Raw genomic sequence first — 14,779 nt, 5'->3', positions numbered from 1 at the left:
ACCTTTGCCCTTACTGTCTCAAAAGGAAATTCAGGCCAGGCGTGATGGCTCACACCTGTAATCCTAGCACTCTGGAAGGCCGAGGAGGGAGGATCACTTGATTGCTCCTTAGCAAGAATGAGACCTTCATCTCTACTAAAAATAGAAAAATTAGCCAGGTGTGGTGGCATGTGCCTGTAGTCCCAGCTACTTGGGAGGCTGAGGCAAGAGGATTGCTTGAGCCCAGGAATTTGAGGTTGCAGTGAGCTACAATGTCGTCACTGCACTCTAGCGGGGGTGATAGAGCAAAACACTTGTCTCAAAAAGAAAGAAAAGGAAATTAATAGAGAATTGTGTGGACGTAAGAAAAAACAAACTCAGTTTCTCCTATACTCTCACTCAACAATCAACTCTGAAGACTTCTGTCACTTCTGGTCACCCAGAAGTATGTGGCGATTTCTCCCCACGAACAACCAATAGATCAATTCTACAGCAAACACCAGCAGGACGCCCTCCAATTCAAGTCAATTCTGACACTATCTGAGATAGTGTCAGGTCCCAAAGGTGAAAGGCTCAGTCCTACAAGATGTCCCCCCATAAGAAAAATTTTCATTTATCACTTAACAGCCACCTGAGACCTCCACTTTACACAAAAGACCCGCATTAACATAATATGAACCTAACACCTGACCCATTAACTAATTTATTACCTGACACATCAACATAACACTAAATCTATTTACCTAACACATTAACATAACACTAAACCTATTACCTGGTATATCAACTACCCTATTACTTGGTACATTAACATAATATTAACCTATTACCTGACATATTAACTAACCTATTACCTGGCAGACATTAGTCACCTGAGACCCCCACCCCTTAGATCACCCCAACTTAATAAAAGTGGAAAAAATTAGGTAGACGGGGCTAAAATTTGGTGACGAGACCCCTCTGAGCCCGCCAACAAATAAACCTTAATCCTCCAACTCTCCGTGTGCCACTCGGTTTGTCGGTTTGTCCTCAGGACCACTCGCTATAACACTTGCTGTAACATTTTGGTTCCCTGACCGGGAAAACCGACCGTGCTGGCCCCTTGAAGTCACCGGTTGGGGACGGGCACAGCGACTGGCAGGACCTCAGCGACAGAAGTGAACCAGCGCCAACTGCCATTTTGCGAAATATCTTCGCTCCTCGGGAGCTCCTGGTGGCCTCGGGGTCCCGAACTTGCCTGGACACGCTGGAGAGAAGGACAAGTCAAATCAGGTCTGGAGGCATCGGACCAGGTAGGGTCCCGGGACCCGTCCGAGTCAGGCCCGTCAGATGACGGAAGAGGAGCTTGATCACCTCCCGAGTGCGGGAATGTGTAACCTCTGCCCGTCTGAGTGAGTGAGTGAAGAGTGACTGTTTGTGGTCCCACGGCTATGGCTATGGAATCTGAGTGGGTCCTCACCTGCGGTTCTGTGGCGGCAGCGTACGGCATAACGGTGATCCACTGCCCTAAAAGGAGCGACCAGGCCCGGAGTTTATACGGATACACCTTAGCCAAGACGCGCCCAAGTTCTCGCGAGGGACGCAGCCAGGCGGACACCTGAGAGAACCCCCTTCCTTTGTCTGTTAAGCTGCAACACCGTTCGAGGTTTTAGGATGGGTAGCGTAAAATCTAGCCTACAGTCCTTAAATACATGTTAAAAAACTTTAAAAAGGATTTCATGGGAGATTACGATGTCACACAGAGTCCCAGCAGACTTAGGGCCCTCTGTAAACACGAATGGCCCGCATTTGGGCTTGACTGGCCTGCAACAGGAACCTTAGACCTCCCCATCGTGCAAGCAGTTTGGAAAATTGTGACCAGGACTCCTGGCCACCCCGACCAATTCCCTTACATAGATTCATGGCTAGAGATTGCTCAGACCCTGCTCCCTTGGGTCCGGTTCTGTGCTAATAAGGGACAGAGCAGGATTTTTGTGGCCCAAAGGACCAGAGACTCCAAACTGTCCAAACCCATCTATCAAAAAACTGAAGAGGAGCCGCCGCCACCACCCTACAACCCTACCGTGACACCTCCTAAAGTACCCCTGAATCCACCAGACACCCCACCACCGTCAGTCTCCCGGCTGCCAATTCCAGACCAACCAGGTGCCAACACTCCCATCACCCGCCGGCTACAGTCAGCTCAGGCCCCAACTTCAGCCCTCCAGATGCCCCTGCGTGAGGTGTGAGGTCCGATGCAGGTTACAGACGATGGGTCCATTCAGCCAGGTCAGCCAGTCCTATACTACCAGCCCTTTTCCACCACTGACCTTCTGAACTGGAAGGACCACACCCCACCTTACTCCGAAAAACCTCAGGCCCTCATTGACCTCCTAAAATCCATCTTTCAGACCCACCGTCCCACTTGGGAAGACTGCTGCCAGCTCCTTTTGACCCTTTTTAACACAGAAGAACAATGCTGGATTGTAGCTGGGCCCTGGAGGTGGCTCCAGGACCAGGCTTCAGCAGGGACCTTGGACATGGAGCAGTGGGCACAGAGAACAACACCCGAGACCAACAAGGATTGGGATTTCAACTCCCCAAGTGGACAAGAGGCACTCGGAAGGTATCGGGAAGCTCTCCTCCACGGGGTCCGGGAGGGAGCCAAAAAACCAACCAACATGAACAAAGTCACTCTAATCACCCAGAAGCTGGAAGAATCACCAAATAAATTCTACAAGCACCTTTGTGAGGCCTAACGAGTCTATGCACTCTTCGTCCCAGAGGTGGCCAAAAATCAGCGGATGGTAAATGCTACATTTGTTGGGCAATCCTACACTGACATCCAACGGAAACTCCAAAAACTTGATGGGTTTACAGAAATGAACATCATGCAGCTGATGAAAGTGGCCAGAAGGTCTACATTAATCGAGACAGGACCACCCAGAGGGAAAAGGACCAGAAAATGAAACAGAAAGCCACTCTCCTGGCCGCTGCCCTCAGAAGACCTGACCCAGCCAAGAGACCTGGCCCACCACAGGAAGGAGGACCCAGGAGACAAGGGACCCTGAACCCTGACCAGTGCACCTATTGTAAGGAGTTTGATCACTGGAAACATAAATGCCCCCCCCCAAAAAAAACCACCCACCGCCAAACAGGAACCTGCCCAGGGACTTCCAGGAGGAGCTGGAGACCCAGGACCTCATCGGTCTCACTGTGGTCAACTCAAAATAGGACTGACCGGGTTCCCTGACTATTGGCCCCCAGGAACCTACGGTCACAATGGAAGTGGGGGGGCCGACCAATAATGTTCATGGTGGACACTGGGGCAAAACATTCGGTGGTAACAACCCCTATGACTCCACTTACAAAGCAGAAAACCACCATTGTGGTTTTCGAGTAAATTGACCTTTCTGCCAATCCCAAATATGCCAGATGGGGGGGCCACCAAATAAGACATAAATTTCTATACATACCAGACTGCCCCATTCCCCTCCTAGGTTGAGATCTCCTAAACAAACTGGAAGCCCAGATCACCATCTGGAAGGGACCACAAGCCTCATGCTCGGTGCTCCAGAGACTCTCATAATGGCGGTCACCCTGCCTCGAGAATTGGAGTGGAAACTATACGATGAGGCCAAAGAGAAACAAAACCCACCTGACTTCCGGCAGAATTTTCCATTGGTATGGGCAAGAGACAACCCTCTCGGTCTTACACACCAACATACACCCCTGGTGATCAAAATGAAACCGAGCGCTCAACCGACTGGGAGACAACAGTACCCTATCCCCAAGGAGACTCGAGAAAAAATTCAGAAACACATCGGTAGACTTAAGCGGGAGGGGATTTTGGTGGAGTGCCAATCCCCATGGAACACTCCCCTCCTACCAGCCAAAAAGCCCAACAGAGGTGGATACCACCCCGTCCAAGACCTGCGACTAATTAATGAGGCTACAGTGACTCTCCACCCAGTGGTACCAAACCCATACACCCTCCTAGGCCTCATTTCTCCTAATACTGCCTGGTTCTCCTACCTAGACTTAAAAGATACTTTCTTCTGCCTGCGGCTCGCTCCAAAGAGCCAGCCCCCGTTCGCCTTTGAGTGGCAGGATCCTCAGACTAGAAGAAAAACCCAGCTCACCAGGACGCGACAACCACAGGGATTTAAAAATTCACCAACTCTGTTCAGGGAAGCCCTAGCCACTGACCTCATCTCCTTTCTGCGAGAAAAACCTGCTACACACTTCTATGTTAATAACCTCCTTCTAACAAGCCCGACCATAGAAGACTGTCAACAGGGAACCCGGTGCCTGCTCCAACTGCTCACTGACAAAGAATACAAAGTCTCCTGGAAAAAGACACAAATCTACAGACAACAGGTAAAGTACCTCAGTTTCCACATCACTCAGGGGTGCTGGACACTGGGACATGAGCGCAAGCACACCATCTGTACAATTCCCAGGCCGACCAATTGGAGACAACTCAGGAAATTCCTCAGTGTGGCCAAATTCTGCCACATCTGGATCCCAGGTTTCTCCCTAAAGGCCAAGCCTCTATAAGAGGCCCTGCCTCGGGAATCGGAGTGGAAACTATACAATGAGGCCAAAGAGAAACAAAACCCACCTGACTTCTGGCAGAATTTTCCGTTGGTATGGGCAAGAGACAATCCTCCTGGTCTTACACAGCAACAAAAAAGAGCCCCCTCACTAGGACTACCGGACCTCACCAAAGACTTTAACCTGTTTGTACACGCACAAAAAAAACCAAGTGGCTCTGGGGGTTTTGACTCAAACTGTGGGCCCGTGGCAGAGACCAGTGACTTATTGAAACAATTAAATCCGGTAGCAGCAGGATGACCACCTTACCTCTACACACTAATGGCCACCATCCTGCTAGTCAAGAAAGCAGACAAACTCACACTGGGACAAAACCTCCATATGCGAGTCCCTCATACAGTCATATCTCTAATAAACACCACAGGACACCACTGGCTCTCAAGCAACCGGTTAGCACAATATCAAGGACTGCTGTGCGAAAATCCACGAGTCACCCTGGACCCTAAATCCTGCCACCCTCCTGCCCACTAAGCCAGGGCCCCTGGACCATGACTACACCGAGACAATAGAGGAGGTCTATGCCAGCTGGCCAGATCTAAAAAATAGTCCTCTACTGGCACCAGACTTAAAACTCCACACGGATGGCAGTAGTTTTATCCACAATGGGAAACGACTGGCGGGCTTTGCTGTCACCACAGTCGTTAAGGTCATCACGTCAGCCCCTTTACCCCAAGGGTAGTTGACACAAAGGACGGAACTATGGGCCCTCATCCAAGTCCTCAGACATGCCCAAAATAAAAAGACAAACATACACAGACTGTAAATATGCCTTTGCCACAATACATATCCACGGGACAATATGCAGGGAGAGAGGACTGCTGACTGCAGGTGAAAAGGAGATCAAAAATAGGGATAAAATCCTCCAACTACTAGAGACAACTTAAAAGCTAAAAAAATTACAGTCATCCACTGTCAAAGACACCAAAAGAACACAGATCCAATTGCCACCAACAATTGACTGGCAGACCAAATAGCCAAAAATATAGCCACCCAAAAACATTGAGAGGACAACACTACAACCCAATACCAAATCTTATTGACACCCAAGTGGCCTAAAAAACCAAAATATACTCCAAAAGAAAACCAGCGGACAGAGCAGGAGAAGGCCAAAAAGGATGCAGACGGGTGGTAACACCTACAAAACCATAATATCTTTATCCCCACTAAATTAACATACTCTTTTGTCTCACAACATCACAACCTGACTCACCTGGGGAAAAAGGCACTCACACAACTACTCGCCCGGTACTACTACATCGCCAAACTTCCATCCATTGCGGCAGCAGTCAGCACCTGCTGCCAGACTGCGCTAAAAACAATGCAGTGGTCAGGCCGAGACCCACCCCAGAAATTCAGTACACCACAACCTCTCCATTCAAAAATATAAAAGTTAATTTCACAGAAATAAAACCATGTCAGGACTATAAATATCTACTAGTAGTAATATACACCTTCTCAGGCTGGGTCGAGACAGTCCCTACCTGGACCAAAAAGACTAAAAAAGTGACAAAGTTTCTATTAAGAAAAATCATCCCCCAATATGGTCTACCACTCTCATTTGGCAGTGACAACGGACCAAACTTCACTGCGGAGGTCATACAAACCCTCACCAAGACACTAAAAATCAAATGAAAACTACATACAGCCTACAGGCCACAGAGCTCAGAAAAAATAGAATACATAAACCAGAACCTCAAGACCACTCTAACAAAACTATGTCAGGAGCCACAATTACCCTAAATAGACATACTAAGCCTAGCCCTATTCAAAGTCAGGTACACACCGGGGCCCATAAGATATTCACCCTTTAAAATTCTGTTCGGTAGATCTTCCCCACTCATCAAATGATTAAGGGGAGACATAAGACAACTAAAAAAATTAAATATGAACACACACCTCCAAGCCTTAACCAAAACTATATGCCATATCCACCACACCGTCCTAAAAAAAAAAACCCGTATCACCATGGATCTCCCTGTCCACCCCTACCAACCTGGGGATCTAGTCTGGGTAGAAGACTGGAAAAAAAATACCCCTAGAGCCTACCTGAAAGGGTCCCCATACTGTGATACTAATTACTCCCACTACTGTTAAAGTTACAGATATCACTCCGTGGATCCACCACTCCCGAGTAAAAAAGGCCAAACCAGACAACAAAACTAATCTCTAGACTACACATCAGGACCAGCAAAACCCACTAAAAATCCAACTTAACCGTCTGCCAACAAAGACAGCCACACCCAGGACTGAACAGGAGTAAATGGGACCACTGGCCCTGGCTCTCATTGGGATTATAGTGACTTTACTGGGGATTAAACTCTTCTCGGTAACTCCAAAAAATTAGACTGTACTACAGAGGACATCTCTAACTATAATATTTTAACTCATTGTAGGATGTGTGCTCCTACTTCAGTCCCTACCCTCCTCCTGGTTGGGACACTCATCCTAACAACCATGACAATAAAAAAAAAAAATCCCCCCCCCAAAAAATTAAAACAAACCTGGGGTTTCAACTTAAAACAATAAACTTCATGACTACTACCTCTGGCTGAACCACTAATAACTATTCTTCTCCTTGTCACTGTAGGCCCCTACATACTCAACACAGTTATAAAATTTATAAAAACAACTGTAACCCGAAGAACAACAACTCACATAATGGCCTTACAAGACTATCATCCACTAAAAAATGATGCCCTATAATAGACATATAAGGGCATCAAAGTGGGGAATAATAAGAAAAAACCCCATCTATTATTTAACACAACAGCCACCTGAGACTCCCACCCCTCACAAAAGACCCGCATTAACATAATACTAACCTAACACCTGACCCATCAACTAATCTATTACCTAACACATCAACATAACACTAAACCTATTACCAGGTACATCAACTACCCTATTACCTGGTATATCAACATAATACTAACCTATTACCTGACATATTAACTAACCTATTACCTGGCAGACATTAGTCACCTGAGACCCCCACCCCTTAGATCACCCCAACTTAATAAAAGTGGAAAAAATTAGGTAGACAGGGCTCAAAATTTGGTGACGAGACCCCTCTGAGCCCGCCAACAAATAAACCTTAATTCTCCAACTCTCCGTGTGCCACTTGGTTTGTCCTCGGGACCACTCACTATAACACTTGCTGTAACACCCCCACTTCAGATGCCAGTCACAAGCCCCAGGTTATTTTACCTGGCCAACTGGCTATAAAATGGGGTTTCCATGACATGCTACTTGGTTTCTTTTTCTTTTTCTTTTTCTTTTTTTGAGACAGAATTTCACTCTGTTGCCCGGGCTAGGGTGCCATGGTTTCAGCCTAGCTCACAGCAACCTCAAACTCCTGGGCTCAAGTGATCCTCCTGCCTCAGCCTCCCGAGTAGCTGGGACTACTCGGGTGGCACATGGTGGCACATGCCACCATGCCTGTCTACTTTTTTCTATTTTTAATAGAGATGGGCTAATTTTTCTATTTTTAGTGAAGATGGGGTCTTGCTCTTGCTCAGGCTGGCCTTGAACTCCTGACCTCAAGCAATCCTCCCACCTTGGCCTCCTAGAGTACTAGAGGCCACCATGCCTGGCCTATACTTGGTTGCAACTAATTTGTTAGTGCAGCTCAGGAAACATTTTACTTACATTTACTGATTTATTATAAAGTAAATTACAAGGGATACAAATGAAGAGATGTCTAGGTCAAGGTTATACGTAAAGGGTCATGGAGCTTCCATGCCCTCTCTGAGGACTCTGCCCTCCAGAAACCCCCACACATTTAGCTGTCTGGAAGCTCCAGAAACCCAGTCCTTTGGGGGTTTTATGGAAGATTTATTATGTAAGTATAATTGATTATATCATTGGCTATTGATGATCAGCTTAACCTTCAGGCTCTGAGGTTGAGAAGTGGGGTTGAAAAGTCCCAACCCTCTGATCATATCTTGGTCTTTTCTATGACTAGCCTCTATCCTGAAGCTACCTAGGGTCTGCTAGCCACCAACCAACTCATTAACATTCAAAAAGACATTTATCACTTTGGAGGCTCCAAGGATTTTAGTTGTATGCTAGAAAAAGGTGTGGGATAAAGACCAAATTTATATTTCACAATATCACAAAAATACAACCTGTCTATATATATATAATTTAAAAATAATTTTAATATAATACCCTAACTTTGATATAAAGAAGAAATTTTCTTAAAGCAATTGTTAAATTAACTTTAGCCTAAAGCTGCCTCCTTACATATTTCAAGTTCAGGCTAAAGGTTTCTCCCTACATAGTAAACTGTAACCTAACTGGATGTGTAAACAGACTGTAACCTACTCTTTTACCAGTTACTGAGTTTTAGCTCAAAGGTGGCCAACTGTTAAATAAACCATGTCCAAATAAGGCAAATGCCAAGCTGTAACCAATCCAGATGTTTCTGTACCTCACTTCTGTTTTCTATGCGTCACTTTCCTTTTTCTGTCCATAAATTCTCTCTAGACACGTGGCAGCACCTGGTGTCTCTGAACCTATTCTGGTTCAGGGGCTGCCCAGTGTATAAATCATTCTTTGTTCAACTATACTCTGTTAAATTCAATTTGTCTGAAGTTTTCCTTTTAACAGATGGTGTCAGAAGTGGGATCCAAAATAGAGCTTCTATAAATAGCAACCCTCAGGAGCACCGAGCGACCAAGTGAGGTATTTGCCAGACTCATTTTGTCCATTGCTCTCTCTCAGCAGCTAGAGATTGTGGATAAGTTCTCTCTCAATTCCAAAGCTCCATGGATTTGTGTTATGAGCTATGCAAGTTTGATTGAGCAAATTTTTGATCCAAACTGGGCTCAGAAGTCATGAAAGAAACTAAATGGGGTCCAGGATTAGATTGGATTCAATAATAACTGGCTTGGATCTTGTTAGAGGCATCAGATGTCTGACTGAGTCAGACAAAAACTGGCAGTAAATGCAATACGGCAGAGGGTGTGAACTTTGGCTTTCAAATTACTAAAGATAGTTTAAAATTACAGTGGAATATTCCAAATGGACAATACTGCACTTTATGAGGTGGATTTGAAAATGAGGGCTCCTAAATTAGTCTCATCCAGGAATGCATATTGGTGTGCAGAAGCTTCTAAAAAGATTTCAATATTTTTATTCCCTCTTTTAAAAGACTTTTTATAAAAGGCAAATAAAAAGCTAAGTGACTAATTGATAGCAAAAATCAAGTCTCCTGACCTTTTGGCTTAGTTACTGTCCTGTCCTGAAGGTGAAAAGGAAGTTGGGTAAAGTGTTCGTAAAAGGCAGGCCTCCGGTAAAGTAGGCTTCCTTCTTTTTCAGAGGTATCCATGCTGAGTCTAGGAATGGAGAATACTTTTTTTTCTCCCAATTCTTTAAAAGGCTCCACCTTGAAGTCAGTAACTTACTTAAGAAACAAGCTATGATAAAAAGACCACTTATCTAACTAGATTTGTCTGGAAAGTACTTTCTGACATTTACCTGGTTATTTTGAAAGTCTTTGTAAAAAAATTTGCATCTATAAAAGAAATCTCCATTTGTAAGGGCGTCTCCCTCCATGCACCTAAACCACTAGAAACTTTTAGCTTGGAGAAGGCATTGGCTGAAACTTTACATAACAAACCTTACCTTTGTTTGAGAGACTTTTCCTGGCAGTCTTGTTTTGACTGGGCCTTTTCCAAAAGCCCTTCTTTTGTCTTGGCAAACAACGGTGTTTAGATCTAAGTTCTGTGTGTTTCAGGTGTAAATTTTCACCTAAAAAGTCATGTTTCTGGTAGTACAAAATTTGAATTGCCTAGCTAACAGTCATTTAGAACTTGATAGTCCATAAGGAGGAAAAACTACTTAAAACGTGGCAAATGAAAAAATCTTGTAAAACCCTGTAAAATCTGCTTCTGTGTGTCTATTTGCCTATATGTGTCATATGTGTGTGATATTTCACTACCAAAACATATAAAAGAGCTCTACTTAATTAAAAAGTAAGTGCTTAAATCAGATATTTTATCAGAAAAACTAACTCAAATGCCTTTTAGCTCATGTGACTTTAGTAATCTTGGGTAAATAAAACAAGTTTAAAATTGTTGGCAAAATAAAATTAGAGGCTGGGCACGGTTGCACATGCCTGTAATCCCAGCAGTTTGGGAGACAAAGGTGGAAGGATGGTTATTGTAACAAAAAGTGGATTTTGGCCTAGATCTAGTTGCTTGTCCCACAAAGATCCAATTATTGAGACAATAAGGATTGCCAAGGTAGAAATGAATTTTTTTTTAATACAAAAGATCGCCTGTCAGAAGAATGGGAGGTGCTGCTTCAACTCTCTTACTCTCAGACTAATGGAGATCATGGGCTTTTTAGGGATGTGCGTATGCCTTGGGGCAGGTCGAGGGGGATGGTGAGTCTTGGTGTCAGGAAGTCTGCCCTGAGGCCTTTAGAATGTCAACTCCTTTGTCTTGAAGAAAATCTACCATTTCTGGGAAATAACTCAAAAAGTCAAGCAGTTAGTTAAGGGAGAGGGTTACAAAAAACATATAGGGGTCATTGAAATTTGTTCATGGAGATGGTTACAGGATCTCTTGAGGCCAGGAGTTCGAGACCAGCCTGGGCAACATAGTGAGACCTTGCTTCTATTACAAATAAAAAATAATAAAGAAATAAAATAAAGTTAGAATATCTTCAGAATTGTCAGTATTAAGTATTAAATATAATTCAGGCATTTTGCCTGGGCTCACTGGTCAAACAGGTTTAAGCTGTTTCTACTAGACGTTTTAAGGTCATAAAATTGTTGCTTCTGTAGTTTTTTTGATATGTGCTTGCTTTGTCTGTGAGCTTATGTTTTTGGTTTTGAGCCTCTGGATTCTGGGGTCTGTACAGGTGGTCATGGTGAGGCTGGGGACATATCATTTTTGCTTAGGCCACCAGCTACAAGGCAGAGTCAAGCCTAATGTGGCCCCTTCCTGTGGGACCCAGTTTTGCCTCCTGGCCCTTCTGGGAACAATTGGATCATTCAGGCATCATCAAGATCATCAAGGTAAACATCTAGGTCATCAAGGTAAACATCAACAGTGGTAAGTCAGGCCAGTAGTTGGCCAGTAGTTTTATTAAACATATCAAACTACCCTTGATATGTTTAATAAAAATGGTGCTTTACCTCTGTTGTTTTGCAAGGGTCAAGGGAGGACTTCCCCTTCACCCTTGTAAGTTTCACTGAAAAGTCATCTGACAAAAGGCAGATTAATAGGAGAAATAAGCCTAGGCATGGGTGGTTCATGCCTTAATCCCAGAACTTTGGGAGGGCAAGATAGGAACATTGCTTGAGGCTGGGAGTTCAAGATCAGCCTGGGCAACATAGCAAGACCCTGTGTCTAAAAAAAAAAAACTTTTTTTTAAATAACTGAGGATGGTGTCACATGCCTGTAGTTGTAGCTACTTGGGAGGCTGAGGTAGGAGGATTGCTTGAGCCCAGAAGTTCAAAGCTGAGTGAGCTATGATTGGGCACTGGATTCCAGCCTGGGTAACAGAGCAAGACTCTGTCTCTAAAAAAAAAAAAAAAAAAAAAAAGAGGGAGAGAGTGAGAAATGGCATACAAATTTATTAGCATGGACAGGGGAAAACTTCCAGAGTGGTTGCCCAACACAATGGGTTACAGACGGTTCTACACCCTTCTTAGGGGAAAGGTATATGGGGAAGTATGGATGATTGTAGGTGGGTAATAAATGATTTTTAGGGAAATTCAATGGTCTTGAAGAACATACAATGGTCTGGGACAAGGTGTGTTGGGCCTACAGAGCAGACAATGGTTTGTGACCAAAGTTTGTTCAGGTGTATTGACAGATTTCAGTCTTCTGCCTGCAGTATAAGTTCAGTTAATGAAAACTCAGGGAAAAGACCAGAAGTAATTGTTTTCTTCTTTGGTTGGCCTGGACGTTAAGCAGATAAGGGAACTTCAGAGACTAATTTCATCCTGCACTTAGAGAGAGACAGAGGATTGAGAGACAGGAAGTGGGGACAGAGGTTAGAGAGACCTTGAGGCTTCTTCTTCACTTCAGCATGTCGGAAGTCCCATGTTTTGGGATATTAGTTTCTGAGCCCCAGCATTTCCTTCTCCTAAACCCATAATCTCAGTCTCATTATAAGAGAAACATCAGACAAATCCCAATTGAGGGACATTCTACAAAATACGTAATGACTACTCCTTGAAATTGTCAGGGTCATCAAACACAAAGAAAGTCTGAGAAAATGTCATAGCCAAGAGTAACCCAAGGAGACATGATGACCAAATATTATCTGGTATCAGTGTAACTGGCTCCATAGCAAATTTCAATGATCCGTATATGTTTTTTTCATAATCCTCTCCCTTAACTAACTACTTGATCTTTTGAGTTGTTTCCCAGAAATGGTGGATTTTCTGTAAGACAAAGGAGTTGAGATTCTGAAGGTCCCAGGGCAGACTTCCTGACACCAAGGCTCACCATCCCGCACGATGTGCCCCCAATGCGCATAGCCCCTTGTTAGTTATACCACGACCTGCCCCAATGCGTGTAGTCCCTCCTTTAAAAGCCCATAATCTCCGTTAGTTGAGGAAACAAATTTGAGGCAGCTTCTCCCATTCTTCTGATGAGATGTCTTTCATAGTATTATAAAAAAAATTTCCTTCTTCCTTGGCAATCCTTGTTGTCTTAATAATTGGATATTTGTACAACAAGCAACTGGACTTAGGCCAAAACCCCCTCATGGTTTTAATAACATCTAGATGAGATTCTGAAATGTAAAAAGGACATTAGGTAAAGCCTAAAGAAATCTGAATAAAGTATAGAATTTTATTCATAATCATGTACCAATATTTGTTCATTAATTGTAGCAAATATACCATGGAGGTAGGGGAGAATAGAATTCTTTACCTTACCCATTGCAAGGTTTATGGCTGAGACCTCTATAGCAAAAGACAGATTAACATGAGAAAAGCATAACAAATTTATTTAATATAAATTTTACATGACTTGGGAACCTTCAGAAATGAAGACCCAAACACCCAGGGAAAACTGTATTTTCATGGATGGTCATACAGAAGTGTGATTGGAGGACAAAAGAGTATGACCTAATGGTAATAAATTGAGGGACACAGCAGGGTCTATTTGCTCAGTTTCTTCCTGGCATCCTTGCATAACATTTCTTCCCTCCAGGTATAGGGCATGACACCTGTTACATGGAGGTGTTCAGGAAGAGAGGGAAAAGGTCACAGAGTGCCATCCTCAGATTTCTGTGGCCTACTGCAGGGGAGAAAAGGCGCAAAGAGAATGCTAGTTTTTATGACCTGCTTCAGGGTATTGCTGAACTGAACTGGAGTCTACCCCCCTGGCACAGTAAAGCCAGATTCTGATGTTGAGATTCGCAGTGAGATAAAAAGGCATTTATTACATGACACCAACCAAGGAGAATAGACAGCTAATGCTTAAGACTGGAATTACAAGCAAGAGTTTTTTAAACCAGAGGTACAATTCAGGAGAGCAGAAGTTGCAGGAAAAATGGTAAATCAAAGGCTGGGCATGGTGGCTCACACCTGTAATCCCAGCACTTTGGGAGGCCAAGGCAGGAGGATCCCTTGACCCCAGGAGTTCAAGGGCAGGCTGGGCAACATAGTGAGACCCTGTCTCTACAAAGAAACTTTTTTAATTAGCCTGCTACTGTAGTATGCACCTGTAGTCCTAGCTACTTGAGAGGATAAGAGAGGAGGATAGCTAGAGCCCAGGACTTTAAAGCTGCAGTGAGCTGTGATTGGGCCACTTTTCTCCAGCCTGGGTGACAGAGTGAGACTCTGTCTCAAAATAATAATAAGTTATTATTTTCTTTCTTATCAGGTTGCTCATTTACTATTCAAGGCTAGCTAGATTCCTGGAATTTCCCTTGAAGGGACTCGAGATTTTTCCTTTATTTCCATGCTTAGTGGGGGCTCAGCAGTTCCCTAAGAGGGGTCCCTGCTGCATCTCAAGGGGAGAAAGGCATACGAGAAAGTGAAAGAGACCCTCCTGCTTCAGCTGTTTTCTCAGTACAATATTTTGGAGCTCCATGTTCTGAGCCCCAATAATGCTCACTAACAGGGGAAACTGAGTGCAGGATGTATCTGAACTCTCTACTATTTTGTCAATTTTTCTGTAAACCTAAAACTGTTTTAAAATGTAAAGTTTATCCAAAAAATATTGGGCAAAAC

The sequence above is a fragment of the Lemur catta genome, chromosome 4, assembly GCF_020740605.2.
Source record: "Lemur catta isolate mLemCat1 chromosome 4, mLemCat1.pri, whole genome shotgun sequence".
In the NCBI taxonomy this organism is placed as follows: Eukaryota; Metazoa; Chordata; class Mammalia; order Primates; family Lemuridae; genus Lemur; species Lemur catta.
Note: the sequence above shows the minus strand (reverse complement) of the source record.